Source organism: Apteryx rowi, unplaced genomic scaffold (assembly GCF_003343035.1).
Source record: "Apteryx rowi isolate R43461 unplaced genomic scaffold, aptRow1 scaffold_207, whole genome shotgun sequence".
Taxonomy (NCBI): domain Eukaryota; kingdom Metazoa; phylum Chordata; class Aves; order Apterygiformes; family Apterygidae; genus Apteryx; species Apteryx rowi.
In genome coordinates, this window is record NW_020448386.1 from 707,759 (window position 1) to 716,353 (window position 8,595).

Here is an 8,595-nt window from a genome sequence, read left to right on the forward strand (position 1 = left end):
AGGGAGCAGCCGGCGAGGTGCCAAAGGCCGCGCTGGATGCGCGGAAAAAAAAATTAAGCGTGCAGGTGCCGCGCAGGGAGGCGTAAAACGTCCCCGTTGCACGCGCGCAGCCCGGACACGTAGGGAGGAGGGGGAGGGAGGGACACAACGTGCTCTGTGTCTCTGCGGCCGCGGCGGGGGGACGCGCATACGCGAAGGAAAGGGCAACAGTGGTGAAAAACCGAAAGAGGCGAAGTACAAGCTGGCTGTCGCCGCGCCGCGGCCCGCCCGGCCGGCCGGGAATGCGCAGGGAAGCTGCGCGCAAGAGTCGGAGCCGGACGGCGTCTGACCTCGGGACGGAGCTGCCTGGAAACTCTCATCCTGGCTTCTGGGAAACTTCTTTTTCTTTTTTTTCTTTTCTTTTTTTTTAAGTCCTATTTGGACTAAAATCAAACCAAACCCCCAGATGTTCTGATCTTCCAGGCACCAGGGCGTGTAGGAAAAAACCATCAGTTTCATTGAGCGGATCAGCGGGCTTGGGAGCTCCGGGACTTACCTCTCGCTGGGACGCGGCAGCTCCAGGGCGCCGCAGCCCCCCAGGTTGTTCGCTTTGATGTAGATCTGACAATGGACTTCTCTTAAGCGTGGGACCTCCCACCCCTCCCACTGTACCGAGGTTGGGCCAACCTCACTAGAAATCCAAAAAAAAAAAAAAAAGAAAGAAACCACCACCCTGACCGGATCCGAGATGCTTTGAATGAAACGGCTCGGGAAGAACAGCCAACATTTTCCAACATAATTGTTTCCTTGGAAATTTTCCAGACAGCTGGAAACCAAGTGATAACTCATTTATATTCCCATAAACAGTGCCCTGCGTAACTTTAGTTCTAGCTATTTCTTCTTTGTTTACCAGTAACCATATCCTGTGCTTGCCTGCAGCATATGGAGACACCTAGTGACTGAACAACAAATTGCAAATCAACTCCTGTTAGCTCCGTCTGAAATCCTACAGCAGGACTCTCAGGCCGGAGCACCGCGCTCGGGCTGCAGCGTTGGGGGCAGTACAACTGCAGACGGCCACCACGCAGAGAAATGGAACGAGCAGCTGCACCGGCCCAAGCCATAGACTGCGACTGCAATTGCACCCCGTTACTTGGGCTTCAGCCCCGGCTTTGAGGGCTCAGGTTTAGAGTACTACGTTACTCGACATTTTTGTCCATATAGACACAAAATGGTTTGGGACGATCCTTAACTTGAAGAAGATCAGTACCTCACTACAGTGAAGATAAGCTTTTAGCTATCTGAATAAGGCAGTTTCTTCTCTCTTTGGTCATGTCTCCATGTTACTATTCCTCCTCTAGCTTAATTTTTTAAATGCCAAGGAACGCAATCCTACTAACTCATGTGATCCTAAATCTTTGCCTTATTTTGGCAAACGCACATGCAAATTGCATATTTGCATTTTTGAATGACCTTGGTTGAAGGACAAGTCAAGTTGGAAGCAGTTTATTTTTCTGTGGTGTGAAATTCAAGCATTTCAGCTGACAAGGTGCCCAATTTAAAAACAAAGAAAAACTCAGCATGGCACTGGACATCCAATTTACACATGTAATATAATGCTTGGCCATGAAATGTAGATGACCAATTATTAGCTCAGTTGCCTATTTGGATGGGAAAATTGCCTTAGTTTCATATAAAATGAAACTGGCAAAAACGCTGCTATGCCCTGTTTTTTAGCATATGTCTGACCTTTTGAAATTTGTGCCTTTTTTTTTTTCTTACCAAGGCACTCTTTCAACTATCCTTATATAATCCTCTACAAAATATATATATATATATACACTGAATTATTCTTTGAGAATGCCCATTGTAACAAAATGTTCACCCAATTTAATTTTTGAACCCTCCCAAATTCAATTAAATAATTAGAAGGCTAATTTCTCTTTTGAGAAATTATTTTCACTTAATGTGGTACTTCAACAATAAAAAAATCTGTAAAGGCAACTTTGCCAGATGGTTACTGTTCTCAGTAAATAGTAGGACTAAACTTAAAATGTGTTTTTCTTCAGATGCTTTTGTTTTTCATTAACAGACAACATTGCTTATCCATTGGAAAACTCTGGATCCAAGAATACAAAGAATTATTTACTTTTTACATACTTGTAAACAAAATTAAGAAACACAAAACACAAAATTATCATCATTCCCAGTCCTAAGCCTGCAAAGAGCTCATTTCAGTGATACACATGATAGGCACTGTGTTTGTGGGTACCAAATATATAGAGGAATAAAGTAGAAACACTTTTATATACACAAGGCAGTCTGAAGCTAAATATATATATGGTGTGTGTGTGTGTGTGTGTATTTATTTATATTAATCTATACACCCACAGAAATCCATATGATTCAAGGCTTAAGACAGTCTCAGGCAGTATTCAAAAGAGATTTTTATCAGAAAGATTATCTCATATGAGCATAATTGTTTATTTTCTTGTATTTTCCAAAGAAAAATCTTGTGCTATGCCTATCTATTTGAGATGGGATCTCGAATGAGACTGGCCATAGGTTTGCAATTGTTTGCAAGTCCAGTATTGTGCAGCAGTTCCAGTATTTGATTCAGGTGTACCTATACAAACACACATGCACACTCATGTGCATACCTATTAATCCTAGGCAAATCACAAATACCTGTCAGCTGTAAAAACGCCAGGTATCTTATAGAATGGAATTATCATTCAGTAAAGTTTAAGGTCTTGTCTTAGCTGTAATTTTAAAAAGTTATAGATGCATTTGGATGAAACAATCCCTAAATCTTGTAAGCATGTGAAAGATTTGATTTAAAGATCACCTGAATATTTGAAATCTCTGTGTCAAGCCCAAATATAGCACTAAAGCATTACATCTGGTACAACTTCTTTACTCACACTGCTCTGAGTTTAAGCAGACAAATCCTTGTGCTAAATGTATATCCTAAAAAGCTTAAAAGTAGCAAAAGATACATTAAAAGAGGTCATTGATATGGTGACTATCTCTGATCATTTCAAAATAAGTAAGAAAGAAGCAATTTCTTGTCCTCCTAAACAAAATGAAGTACTGTTAGACCAGGGGGCAGTGTCAAGCATGATTCAGTTATTAGCAAAAAATTATGGCCTTTTCTCTGACTTCCCATCTAGATCTTTGTGATTCATGAAAGCTTACTGTTGCTATATTGTGGATAAGAGCACAAACATGCATATTTCTTTCCTTATTTAAGTCTTTCTGGCTTACTTCCCAGGTACTCTGTGATAATACCTTTTCCATATAGTAGCTGTGTTTTACATTATCTCGCTAAGCATATGTATTTTTAATTACCTCTATGGGAATCTAACATGTTGGGTGGCAAAGAAAAGTTAAATTCCTGAAATAATACAAAGGCTGCCTAGGTTGAAGGAAGATTTGCTCTTGGCGAAAGCCTGTTCAAATTTTCCAATACTGTGTTTTAACCAAAGTTAACAACAGTTAGCAAAGTATAACAACAATTTAAAAAAAGATGATGAAAGAGCTTAAAATGCATATTTTGGGGAATGTTTGAATAATTTTTAACCAGATTTTAGTACAGAATACTTTCAGTGTAATTTCCTGTTTCACATTATGTTACCATTCCCCTTTGATAATTCCCCTTGTATAATCTTCCCTGGCTCATTGAAAAATTGTTAATGCTTATAAAACTTCTTAGCTGTCATGCCTTTTTGCTTACATATGTCAAAACAAAGCAATGCACAACTCATTTTCTTTTTGCAGGTCTATAAAAAAAATGTAAAGAAAGTCATTAGAGACCTAATTTATTATTACTGAAATTAGTAGCATTAAAACAAACAAGAAACCCCTGCAGGTGGCAAACACATTCCTTTAGGAGTTCAGAAGTCTGGGTTCAGTTCTTACTGTTCTGACACAAATTCCTGTGTATTAGTGACAGTGACTCTTTCCCCCACAGCCGCGATGCTGGCAGGAGATGCGTGGCTCAGGCCTGCAGTGTCTGCTCTAGGTGCTTCAGGGATTTCACAAACTTCCCCCAAGTTGATGTGCTTGGGGTCAATGTCAGGTCTAGATTTTTCCCTAAAGAATAATAAGCACCCTCAATTGCATAGCTGAAATTCCGCACATATACCCATCACAAACACAGAGAGCTTGCAAGTTAAATGTATCCTCACTTAGTTATTCAACTGCTGGCGGTATCACTGAACGAACAATTTGCCCAAGCTAGCAAAGTGAACTTTTCATGTATTGCAATATACACAGCAGGTTTGAGTCAATCTTACCTGTAAAAGATTCGTAAAGAATTTGCTTATCTGCTGTCACTGCAAAATACAAAGTCTTTTCATGGCTTTAAGGACATAGCTTTACAGAGGTCTCAAGTCACTTTTTTGTATCAAATATATAATATTGAAATCTGTTCAATTTGCTAGCATGAATCAGTAAGAGGTAAGTATTACGTGGTAGCTGGCAAAGGATGTTTTCCATCTGTTTATAATTATTAAGATTACTTGAATGTGAGCACACCATGGGCACCAATTTACAGGCCAAAATCACTTTTTGGACTAATGATCTGTTACTGAGTTCTGTCAAAATCCTATCTTACATTGTCCCCCCTCACTCCAGCTGTTATCAGAAATTTACAGTGGGGAAACATCAGAATTTCAAGATTCAGAGTCATATAGAGATTAGAAACTGTTGAAATCCAGCAAGAAAAACTGACAAAACTTTTCTGTGATCTTTAGATTTTCTCCTCTGTAATCAGACACTCATAGTGAATCAGTAAAATCGTTAAGTCACAGTTTCAAAGTCACAGTTCACACCAAACAAAACACTAAGTATTCTCATATTAAGAAATACAGACATTATCTTCCCATTGTGTTTACATTTTGGTTCAGTGTTATTAAAAACATGTAATCCAATTGCATTCCTTATTTAAACATTTTCCCTGGGAAGGCTTTCCTTGGGAAGGTGTTTACCTTCCAGGTTTCTTTAATACTTATTTTAACATGAACTGGATTGATACATATGCCAATTTTTTTTTAGCAAACTGAAATAGTAGATTTGGCATACATTTAATGGAAATATTAAAGGAAACTAATTTTTAAATGAGCAACTGTGAGGATTTTTACCAGAAACATAACCTTCTGGACTATGCTTATTTGGTCAAGAAACAGAAGCAGTATATAACCACATAAACCCTGTGTCTAGTCAGTCCCATGACAGTTGAGTTTGGAGCAGTATACTCTTAAGTAAAAAGACACAGTCTACAGATTTTTATATATTAGCCAGAAATTTTTTGACAAATAATGGATTATGAGCTCTTACAAGACATTTCATAAACTATAAGGTAGACTGAAAACTGTGTAATACATTATTTTCTACAAGTTTATTTACCAAACTTCAGGGAGACTATCTGGAATATCTATTATGGTTGTGTTTCATCTCATGTGCTTAATGTAATCACTTTAAAACTACACACGTAATATTTCTAAGCAATAGATTTCTGTCCTGAAACCTTTAGTCTTTAGTTTGATCTTAATTGAGAGTGATTTTGCTTTAGGTACCAAGAAGTATACAATAAGCAGAACTGAGCTAAAACCACACAGTTCTGATCTGGAGATATATACAAGTCAGCCAGTTATATAACAAAAATGAGTCCTTTTCATCTTGAAGAAAGAGGGGCAGTCTGACTTCCACATACACTTTGTTTTCGTGGGGTTTTTTTCTTTTTTTATAAAGCTAGTTACTAGATAGCTGATAAGAGACAATATACATATTTTCACAAACAGAAATGCTCAGGAATATCAAATAATTCAAAAGCATTAATAAATAATTCTGGAAAAAAGAAGAAATCTACAATGTTTCTCGACTGTTGTCAAAGACAGATGCCAAAAGTGCTGAAAATCTGTATTTGCTGGTAACTCACTTCCTCTGAGAAGAAACATATACATGTAAAAATACTTTGTGTATTTTTGAAAATGTAACAAGTAAATTGCAACCCAAGGATTTCAAGGGAACACATATCAAGGGGTCATTAAATCCAAGTTTAAAACAGATTATGCCATCAAGTAGTACAAGACATCTCTCATACTTGGTATTGCAAAACTTTGTACAAAGTTTCGGGCTTTCAATTCTGATATACATTCAGATCATAGCCCTCAAAATTCTTCTCATATATAAAACTTCTCTGAAATAGCATTAAAACACATTTGGCACACTTTTAAGTAATATTGTAAAATCACAGTTCTTCTGCTTACCTTGTTTTGTATCAAAGCAATCGTATGTGTATGTAAAACTGAAGGGGTTTGCTTCCAGTAAATTTTCAGTTCTTTACCAGCACAGTGTGTCACCAAATGGCTGACTGAACCTTTTTCCTTTTGGGAAAGAGCAAATACAAAGACTAATGACTGTTACAGGAAAAGTTATCTGTTGGGTTCCCTACATAGGATATCATCCTGACCTTTTGTTTTCTACAAAAACAGGAATTAAAGTATCTCACATGAATGACAGCCAAATGTAAAAATGAGAAACGTTTGTTTGCCTATTTGAAATGAATCTTTAGATTCTCAGAGCAGAGAGGCATCTGCACTGCTACAGAACCACTTCACTGTATCACTTTAAACAACTGGAAATTCAGGTTGAGGTACTCAATAATGCCAAAAGTCATGCCATTTTTTTTAAAGTCAGCTCGTAAAAAAGAGTTTGAGGTGAAAATACAGTGACCATCATTGGTTTCCTAGGTCTCTTTCTTAGGAAAAAATAAAGAAAGTGATATTAAAATGGGATTTCGCATACCATATCAAAGGTTCATGTGTTGCCTGTTTCCAACAGCAGCTGATGACAAGTGTATAAGAAGAAGGTAAGTAAACGTTGACACTGGGTTGTCTGCTCTCCTGGCCTGTAGTGATTTGAAGCTCTGCCACCACCAGAGATGGGATATTTTTATTCACCAGCCCTTGAAAGAATTTTTTGCTTTCTGAACTCAAGCAAACTCAGAACATCCACAGTGTCCTGTGACAGGGAGTTCTACAGTGCAGTTACTTCTTGTAAGAAGTGCCTGTTTTTTGGTTGGTTTTGAATGCCCACCTACTAGTTTCATTTGACACCCCTCTTGACACCACCCCTTTGACACAGCTCTTACACTGAAAGAAAGAGTCATTCCTTGTTCTCCTTCTCCCTGCCACTTAGCCACACTTCCCCAAGTCATCTCTATTTCTGTCTAAATAAATAAATACAGTGTATTTATTTGTTTCTTACATGAAAGCCATTTCATCTCTTGTCATCTTCTGTCCTTTATCATTCTTTTGCCAATTTTGCTACTTTTTCTTTTTTTTTTTTTAAGATGAGAGAACCAGATTGCAGAAGTGTCCACAATATAGGCACCATGGATTTAAAAACATGTTTTCTTTTTATTCTCTTCTCTTCTCTGAATCATCTCTAAATTCCACCTGCTTTTTTGGCCACCACTGAATACTCAGCTGATGTTTGCTTAGTAGTATTCGTTGCAATGCCAAGACCTTATTCCCCAAGCAGCAATGGTTTAGAGCCTATCACTGTATATTTAAGACTTTCCAACAACTGATAAGTACAACATGCTACCACAATTAGATCAGTAAATCTTTACCTTTCAGAATAATTGCATGTTCCTATTCTGAGTCAGTCACAAAATAAAGCTAGTTCACTTAAGCCAGCTCCATGGTTTTATTTTGCAGGTGCAAAGAAACAAGCAGTCAAATTACTTCATTTGGTAACTCAATGTAGGCTGTAACATCCTGTAGATAACTCAATGACACTTCATGATAATCTCTTTGATTTCCTACAGATACATGGACTTTGAAGGACTTCAAGAATTACACTGAGGCTCAAAACACCTACATTTTTTAAAAATCTTTTTTTTGGTCATGTTTAAGAGCACTGAAAGGGAAAGCAGATAGTTCACATTCAAACTTGCCCTCCAGAGAGCGCTGAAAATGACAGACAACTGAGATGCATCCATTCTTGAAAAGCTCCATGTAAAGGAACAATGAAAAAACAACTTCACAACACACCAGCTCCTTTAAAGAAACAGAACATGATTTTCCTGTTGTCTTCTCAAAGCATCAGCATCTAAATTTTAAGATAAACAGTGGGGGAGGGGAGGGAAACGGGGAGCTCAGGAAAAATACCTAGTAAAGTATATGGTATACAACACATACACAAGGCAGGACACCGTTCTCTGTGCAGCCTTGGCATTTTTATACACATGAGGCTAAATGCCACTAGATCAGCAAAATTCACTTTTGCCGACCCCTTAATTTTCCTTCAAGTTCTCTTACTACTGATCAGTCATTTGTCTCTTGCTTTTTGGTTCCACTCCCTTCCCCCATTGCCTATTGTTTTATTGCTGTAGAAGTAGATTTACTAAGCAAGCCAGATGCTCATGTTGGACTGATAACAAAATTTTGTAGTCAAGTCCTACCTCCACAAAACTCCATGGAGCAAGCAGTGTGCCGCAAGAGAAGAAAAAAGCCTACAGCTGGGAACATACTGCATCTTTGTAGCTAATGCATCTGAAACTCAGACAACAAAGATTTTCTAGATGATGATTTTTCAGTTAAAAAC

The 8,595-nt window shown here is 38.0% G+C and overlaps 1 protein-coding gene across 6 annotated transcripts in view; it reads right to left on the minus strand.

Annotated features, from left to right (window-relative positions):
- Nucleotides 1–6,776, minus strand: part of CEMIP2 (cell migration inducing hyaluronidase 2) — a 53,227-nt gene extending 46,451 nt beyond the window's left edge. The window contains exon 1 of one of the 6 annotated variants that reach the window (XR_003253219.1): nucleotides 536–2,968. The gene's annotated coding sequence lies outside the window, so the exon portion shown is untranslated. Of the gene's footprint in view, nucleotides 1–535; nucleotides 2,970–6,251 lie in introns of those variants that run through there. The other 5 variants (XR_003253218.1, XM_026064046.1, XM_026064047.1 and 2 more) reach the window with 5 other exon arrangements.
- Nucleotides 6,777–8,595: the final 1,819 nt, after the last annotated feature.